Genomic DNA, 9,323 nt, shown 5'->3' with positions numbered 1-9,323 from the left:
AAATCTCCAAACGTCCTTTTTATTTCAAATACTACGCCAGGTTTGTTGTTCAAAACCCTGATATACCTGCCTTTCTAAAATTCTTCCAGCTCCTTCCCTCCTTTACAGGGTCAAAGTTTGCCCTAAGATTTTTCCTTTTATCTGATACAGTAATTTTTTGTTTATGAGTTCACTAGTTTTATAACTGTGGGGTAAATAATTACTTTTAAAGTAATTATGCCATTCCTTTTGCTATTCCATTTTACTGTGCCTTTGCATTTACGCTATTTTGAGCTTTTTATTGATCCATGTCACAGATCTTTATCAATTTCAAGATAGCAGCAGCTGTAAAAAAATTGTAAAAGTGATGTTATATTTTAACTTTACTTTTCTTCATTCTTTATTGTCTATTGGTTGTACTTTTTATCTTTTATTCCAGTATTTGACTGTAGAAAAATATATTTCCAGCGAATACAGAAAAGACAGATGAAGTCGTTGTATCCAGGCAAACTGAACACAAGCAGAAAATGTAAATCAGACTTACAGTGTTCCTAAAGTCATAGCATGTTAACCCTAATGCATTCTCCTAATGTCCCAGTAGCAGTATGCACCCTCCAAATACTTACCTCACTCAATCCAGCACCCTTTGTATAGGCTCTCTCCTCTTTCCCTGCATTCACAGGACAAAGAGGCAGTAGCAGAAGCCAATGGCTTGTACTGCTGTCAATCAAATCATGTGAGCAGAGAGCTGAGGGCAGGGCCAAGTCACAATGTGTGTGCCTCTATGGATGCACACAACCCAAATTGGAAGAAAGCCAGCATGTCTGCCCCCATAGTAAGTGACTTGCTATATAGGGGCATACATAGAAGAGGAGGAACAGAGAGCACAGGCGGGGATCCCCAGAGGAGGAGGTTCAGAGCTGCTCTGGGCAATAATATTGCCCAGAGTAGCTAAGTATACCATATTTATTATTTCAGGTTAAAAGCACATCCTTTAGAAACAACTTTAAAGGCATTTATTTTATTTTGGATAGAGTGGAGAGGACTTAGAACACCTGTCAGGTTTTTATTGTTATGTGTTCCTCTTTTAGGGAGATTTACCCTCTCTTTTTGTCCTGTTTACTGATATCAAGGAAAGTGAAAATAATACAAAACCTCAAATTTTCGGGTTGTCCCCAGGCTAGTATAGAGAGGAAACTTTTCAATGGGGAACAGTTCTGGTGACCTTGGCGACAACCAGGGATTCCCTCATTTTAGAGCGAATTTCTTTCACTTGCTTTGGCAATGGGATAGGAAGTGAAAGGAAATCCCCCCAACAAGGACACGGATTGCAAAACATTCTGACCAGTGGCGGCTGGTCATATGGGGCGCAGGGGCGCCGCCCCCCCCTATTCATGCATCCGGCCCCTAATCTACATGCGTGGCACCGGACGCATGGAGTTCAGTGGGGCTTTTTTTTTTTTTAACCATGTGATTAGAGCCAGAGGCTCTCATAGGCTAACAAAAAAGGGTGGTCTCGGGGCGCAGAGCAGTGCGCCCTGAGCCCACCCAGTTGTGTGACAATAGCAAATGAAAATTCGCTATTGTCACACCGATCCTCCTCCTGGCCAATCAGGAAGTGGGTTTTGAGACATTTCCCGATTGGCCGAAAGGAGAAGCCATGCCATTGGGCATGGAGGAGGAGGGAGGAAATGCAGAAGATGGGGAAGAAGCCGAAGGTGCCACCGCCTGCTTCTGCATCCAAGCAGGGTGAGTGAGCAGGGGGGGGGGGGTCCTTTCTGCCCTGTCCTCTCCTCTCCTGTCTCCTGTCTCGCTGTGGTCCGGGGGGGGGTGTGTTGCCTGGTGTGGCCCGGGGGAGGGGGGAATGGTGCAGTCGGTCTGCCGCCCCCCGGCCCATGGAGCACCAGCTGCCACTGATCCTGACAGTAGTAAATACCCTCCCTTACTCTACCCAAAATGAAAAAAAAATGTTTTGCCTTCTTTTTTAACTGCCTCCTGTCCAGGCCACGGTATATATACAGCCCCGTACATCCTCCCACATCGGCCGCTCGTGCACGCTCTCTACAGTGTGCAGCGACAGGATCTGTGACCACTGTTTCTGATTGAATCATATGGTAACAAAGTCAAGCACAGCAGCCCTGTACCATGTAATAGCTGTGACCAATCACAGTATCACACTAGTAAACAAGATTGCATGAATTAAACCTTTAACCAATGTTACCATTTGCTTATGATACTGATCACCTCCCCAGAGCACTATATTGTTTATGTGGTAGTTCTGCTCTACTGGTTCTGGTTACTACTATGTTACATGTTACTAGTATGTAACAAAAAAAAAAAAAAACAAAGTAAAACACAATTATTTGAAAATTTTTTAAAAATATTTACATGTTTATTTATATTTACATATTGTCACCAGTCAGTGTCCCTAATCACAACAACACCAGCCATATTGTCCCTATTTACAGTCACACCTGTTACAGTCTCCTTGATCACTGATACACCAGTTACAGTGTCTCTGATAACTACAACACTGGACATAATATCTCAAATCACCACCATTCCAGTTACAATATCTCCGATCTCTGCCACACTGGTCACAGTGTCCCTCATAATTATAAGATGCATAATTTATGCTCCTAAATAGCCTGTAGGTGCTTCTTGGGTTTTGGGACTCTCTATGTGTGTGCCTAGGCTGTGAAAAAATCCAACACCTAGGGTATCGCCACACTCAGGAGGTTAGGTTCACCTATGCTCTGTGATAGAAATATTTTATAAATTGACAACTTTGTGTAAAAAATACATCTTTATTTTCTTTCCTGCGTTTTTCAAAAACTTGTGGGGAAAAAAATGCCTTTCAGAAAATACGTTCGGTGTTTCTACTGTTCTGGTGCTTCAGGGCCTCCAAAAAATGTGATAGGTAGTGAGGAAATTAGATGTGTAATTTATGTCTCTAGAATGTTTGAAGGTGCTCCTTAGATTTTGGACCCCTCTAAGTGGCTAGGCTGTGAAAAAGTCTCACACGTGTGGTATTTTCATACTAAGGAGGCATAGCAGAATGTATTTTGAGGTGTAATTGTAAGTATGCCCATGCTGTGTGGAAGACATAACTTTTTCCAAAAAACTGTGACAAAAAATGATAACTTAAAAAAAAAACTTACCATGCTGCCTTTTAAATACCTAAGCCTGTTTTCCAAAAAGGGGTCATTTGGGAGGTATTCGTACTGTCCTGGCATTTTAGGGCCCCAAGAAATGAGATAGGCAGTTATTACATCTTGACCAATTTCCAAATATACTGGATATACAGTACCACTATTTGTAGAGTCTTTAACTTTCACACAGGCTAAATAATATACACCAATTGGGTTTATTGTTACCAAACAAATGTATCAGAATACATTTTGGCCTTTAAAGCACTTGTTCCCCACTATTCAAGCATCCGTACTAGCTTGAAGAAGGTACTCAAAACTGAGTTCGACTTCCGGTTCCAGCGCCAGATGTGAGGGAGCAGGAAGTAGCGGCTCCGGGTACATCGGCGTAAAAAATCCTCTCCACTGCCCGATCGGCTCCACCGCAGCAGCCCCCGTACCTCCGGTCAGCTAGGGGAACCTCACATGGACAAATTCCTGGTCCACGGACCCTCCGCCGCTCACTCCCCGCTACACGCAGGCTCTTCTCCCGCCGCCTCACAGACAGACAAGATGGCGGAGGGCGCGGCTCAGTCTCTCAGCCAGCATCCGCCTGGGACCAGCTATGCTGCGGTAGCAGCCACCCCACAAATGACCAGTGCGGTATCACCTGAGCACTATACAGGCATAGCCCAAGCTGTAGCTGCGCTTCTATCCCCCACAATTACCGAGGCAGTGGACAAAGCCATGGCAGCAGGCATTGCACAGATAAGGAAGGACCTGGGAGAACACGCGCTGCGCCTCACTGACCTTGAGAGCAGGGTGTCAGAAATTGAGGAGGAAACTCAAGCCTCTTTCCACACCGAGAAGCAATTCCAGCAAACGCAGCAATACTTATTAGAAAAAGTGGATGACCTGGAAAACAGGTCTCGCAGAAATAACCTGCGCATAATAGGCCTTCCGGAGTCTTATGGAGCAGAATCCCTGATTGACCTGTGCTCTCAACGTGTCCCCCAGGCCCTGGGCCTCTCTGCCCCATGCGCGGTTGAGCGTGCGCACCGAGTGGGACTCCCATCAAATGAAAGGCGTACCCCACGCCCTGTGATTGTGAAGTTTCTCAATTTTGCTGCCAGGAATAATTTGATGAAATCCTATCGCAATTCGAAAGCTCTGCAAGTTGATGGGCACAAACTATTGCTGTTCGCTGATTATTCACAAGAGGTCTCCCGCCGTCGCAAGGCCTTACAGCCGATATGCAACGCCCTCTACCAGCAGGGAATTAAATTCACACTGGCATACCCAGCGACGCTTCAGTTTACGGACCCTTCAGGCTCCTCTAAAGTTTTCACACACCCTGACGATGCTTGGGATTATCTTAATTCCCACCTGAGACTGCCAATGGACACTTCAGCACCGCCGGCACAACACTCCGTCAGGCAGCAACAGTCCAGGGACCAGCAACAGTCCAGGGACCAGCGAAGCCCGCGTGGGGACCCAGCCAAAAAGCTGAGACTCACGGACCTCTCTGGAAAGTACCACTCTGCATGATCGCCAACTTAGATACACCTCCAGCTCTAGATGCGCAGCTCGTCCTCACGTCTGCAGCAGTATTGTCATGATGTTACTCCCGACCTTGAAGACCTCTCACGAACGCTATCCAGAAGGATTCTCATCAAGCTGTCCTATGCCTAGCAGCACCCCTCTACTTCTTCATTCTCGGGTTATGTATCCCCTGATCACCATCCTTCACTAGACTTCCACAGTTAGCTATGTTTACCTGACAGTTACAGGATGATTATCTGACGTTATTTAACTAACTGTTTTATTTTATTTTAATACTCACCTCCTCACAGGGTGCTACCGAGGTTTGTCTGCTCCGACACAGCAAGATATGACCACTCTGTTGTTGGAGATGCCTGGCTGGGTTTTCATCTATACCCCATCTAATCGTGAGTGTGACTGTGGTTACGCCGCTCGGGCCTGCACCTTGACCTTCCCCGGTAGCGCTACTGTAGGTGGTTGTCACATGTGGGAAGAAGTGAAGTTCAGGCTTCCATGGGCTCGCGAGTGCCCTAACATTGCTCTGTATTGTTATATTTTCATTGTACAAGTCTTGCCAATTCACCTTCTACCCCCCCCCTCTATTTCCCTGCACCATCAAACATGCCCTAGCTACACATCTACACCATCGCTCGGTCGTCTGAACCGTGTCACTGCAAACGAGGTTAACACTATAAATTCCTTCCAAATAAGTCTACTTAGATCAGAATATGGTTAAATTAGTAACATGGAACGTGAAAGGCCTGCGCTCCCCCCATAAACGAATGGCGATTCTTCGTCATCTGAAACGACTCCGAACGGACATTGCGGTCCTGCAGGAGTCTCATCTCTCTGAACAGGATTTTATACGCATGAAGAAACTCTGGGTTGGCAAAGTATTAGGTTCCCCCGCAGTTAAAGGTAAAGCGGGCGTTCTCATCCTTATACATAAAAACTTCCCCTGCACAGTTTTATCTTCCACCACTGATACAGATGGGAGATTCATCGCAATGACCTTATCCTCAGGACAGCGGGAGTGGACACTGGCTACCACGTATGCACCCAACTCACCATCAAATCAATACTTTCAAAAATTGGCTTCCCAACTGGCACCTTTCCTCCATGCCCCCCTAATACTTGCGGGAGATTTGAACGCGGTCATGGACAAAAGGGAGGACAGGTCCCGTCCACTACCTTACAGTTCACCTGATCGACCTACACATTCTAGCCACCTATCCGATTTTGCAGAACATGCCCAACTCACTGACATTTGGCGTCTTTTCCACCCCACAGACAGAGACTTTAAATTCTTCTCTAATCCCCACAGCTCCCTTTCAAGGATAGACTATTTCTTTGTTAACTCCCTGTCTCAGCCTTTAATTACGGACTCCACGATTCATGATTTGGTGATTTCTGATCACGCCCCTGTATCCGTAGATCTTTTGGAAGCATTCCCCAAACCTCCTTCGAACAGCTGGCTTTTTCCCTCATTTTTGGCACATGATGCTCGATTGGCGACCATTATAGAGGAAACTTGGAAAGAATTCCAACACACTAATGCCTCCCACGCCTCAAACCCTACCCTGTTTTGGGAGACGGGGAAAGCTGTATTAAGGGGACGCATCCTCTCTTACGCCGCCGGCCGTAAACGGGTCATAAAAAAAGCATACGCTAAAGCCAGTGCACGGCTACGCGATGCCCACTTGGCACTGTCGTAATCAAACACGCACTCTCACAGACAACTCTGGCAAGAGGCTAAACTGAATTTTGACACTTGGGCGGCAGCACAGGAGAAATTGTATTCCTCTATCCAAGATCTCCAATACCACAAGTTTGGTAATAAACCGGGTAAATTGCTATCTAAGCTATGCAAGGGCTCTTACACCCCCACACACATCACAGCGTTAAAATCCAGCACAGGGGTCCTGACCACGTCCCCAACTGAGATAGCTGACTCACTATCCAATTTCTTCTCCGACTTGTATAGTCTGGAGAGTCATGACGTACAAACAGCTACATCTTGGCTGGATTCCATTACCCTTCCCACTATTGCGGACGATCAACTTTCCTCCCTAAATGCTCCAATCTCATTGGAAGAAATTAGATCCACCATAGCAGGACTACCCCCCGGTAAAGCGCCCGGTCCCGACGGATTCACTTCCGATTTCTACAAAGCGTCCGTTGATGTAATTGCACCGACTCTTCAGTCTCTTTATCAGCACGTTCTAGAGGGCCATCCTTATTTTCCAACGGGTCTACAGGCACACGTCAAACTGATACCGAAACCCAGTAAGGACCCAACCGAACCTGGCTCCTACCGCCCCATTTCCCTCCTAAATTTAGATGGTAAAATTTTATCAAAAATAGTTGCTAATAGGCTTGCCCCTATCATGCCCACGTTGATTCACCCTGCCCAAGCCGGTTTCACTTCCGGTAGATCCGCCACGGCCAATATCAGAAAAGTTCTGGCGGCTCTGGAGGCATCCCAAGCTAGCCCCTCATCCGACATGGCGATTATCTCCCTTGATGCCGAAAAGGCCTTTGATAGGGTGGACATTGCATGGCTTCAACTGGTCCTTCGACGTTTTGGGTTCCAGGGCCCCTTTGTCCACCTTATCACAGCAATGTACACAAACCCTTCAGCTTGCATGGTGGCCAATGGTCATATTTCTGCACCGTCCTCTTTACGTCGGGGAACCAGACAGGAATGCCCACTGTCTCCTCTACTCTTCAACTTAGCTCTGGAGCCCCTAGCTAGGTATATTCTAAAACACCCCGACCTTCATGGTATTCCTATAGGTAATTCCGATTTGTGCATAGCCTTATTTGCTGATGATATACTCATATTTACATCTGACCCTGTCTGACTCCAAATTGGTACACGAAATCTTTAATGACTTCCAACTCTGTTCAGGTCTCAAAATCAACTTCTCGAAAAGTGAACTCCTTCCTCTCCGACATGCGGCTCATAATCCTTGGCCCTTCACCCCTCCCTTCACTATAGCTAAAACCTCTATCAAATACCTGGGCATCAAGATTGGACGCACCCCGTCCTCTATATACAATTTAAACATTCCTCCCACTATATCCAAAATTATCTCCACTTTAGAAACATGGATGGGCCTCCCTCTTTCCCTCTTCGGCAGATGTCATTTATACAAAATGGTGGGCTTTCCCAAGCTGCTGTATCCTCTCCAGACGATACCGCTTTTGGTGAGGCATGTTGACATGCAAAAACTGACTAAGGCTGTCACCGCCTTTCTGTGGCAAGGCAGAAGGCCTCGTATTGCCCTTCAGAAATTGTATCTGCCGAGGAGGGAGGGAGGGGTGGCGCTTCCTAACGCCCGTCTTTACAACCTCGCCTGTGTGTTTAGAGTGGGGCTAGACTGGATTGGCAAAACTTCCAGATACTCTAATCTTTTGCTTGAGTCCCACCAAGCCTCTCCTTACGACCTTGCAGCCATCCTACATTGCAAGCACAGTGAACTACCACCCGCATTGAAGAACAATGTCCTTTTCAGAGACACTATTATAGCTTGGAGGGAAATTCATCGCAAAACTAAATCTTCTCACACCATGTCTCGACATCTGCCTATCTGTGGTCATCCTCTTTTCACACAGGCACAACGTTACCTGCCGTTCCGGGACTGGTATACACGGAACCTCCGCCATTTCGCACAGCTGTTTGACCCTGTCCTGGGTACACCTTTACCCACCTCAGTGATTATGGACCGTTACAACCTCCCCACAGGACACACCTTAGGCGTCATGCAGGCTATCAGCTTTGTGGTCAAAACGTGCCCCAACCCTCTGCATCGGTTCCCCCTCACCCTGGCGGACAAGTTCCTGGAAAAAGGCCTTCATAAAATATTGGATATCTACAAAACCCTCCTATCTTCTCCGTCTATCAGCAAATCTTCTTTCCACTCATCTACATGGGATAAAGATTTCCCTAATCCCGATGCCCACAAACTCATCTTGGCAGGATACCTGGCAACGCACAAGGCCATCACCAATGAATTCTGGAGGGAACAACAGTTCAAAATTATGCACCGCACGTATATGCCATACTCTAGGAATATTCAAAATACACAGTCATTATGCTGCCCGCTATGTAAGACTCCCAAACCTACCCTCGCCCATAGACTTTGGACCTGTTCACACATTTCTACCTTCTGGACCTCAGTGGAAAACTATGTTACAGCTGTTACAGGACTGACCCCTCTGAACGACCCATACCCCCTCCTGTTTGGAAACTTAGACTTTTCCCTTGCCAAACTTCCAAAAAGTCAGTGTCTCCTCATCAAGTCTTATAAGAAGTGGCTATTAACCTGCTACATGATTGCTAAGAGAGCCATTCTGACAAAGTGGATACGTACTTCGCCACCGACTTTGGCCGAAGTTATCTCCGGCCTGCAACAACTTCATGGCAGGGAAGCCCTTGAGCTCAAATCTTCTTCTACCCCCAATTTGGATAAATTCAATCGCAAATGGGACCCTTTTCTGCGCACATTGCCGCCTGCAAACATATGTGGACCACCAGCTGCTCCGACTTGAGCCACCACCTGCACGATCTGACTTACCACCTGCTAGAATGCTATTAACGGACTAACAACACTTGTTCTATCAATTAACTCTGTACTGCCGCAAATGGCTACAACTGTTATCTTGCCATTC

Source organism: Pelophylax lessonae (genome assembly GCF_965119305.1).
Source record: "Pelophylax lessonae genome assembly, chromosome: 1".
Taxonomy (NCBI): Eukaryota; Metazoa; Chordata; class Amphibia; order Anura; family Ranidae; genus Pelophylax; species Pelophylax lessonae.
Note: the sequence above shows the minus strand (reverse complement) of the source record.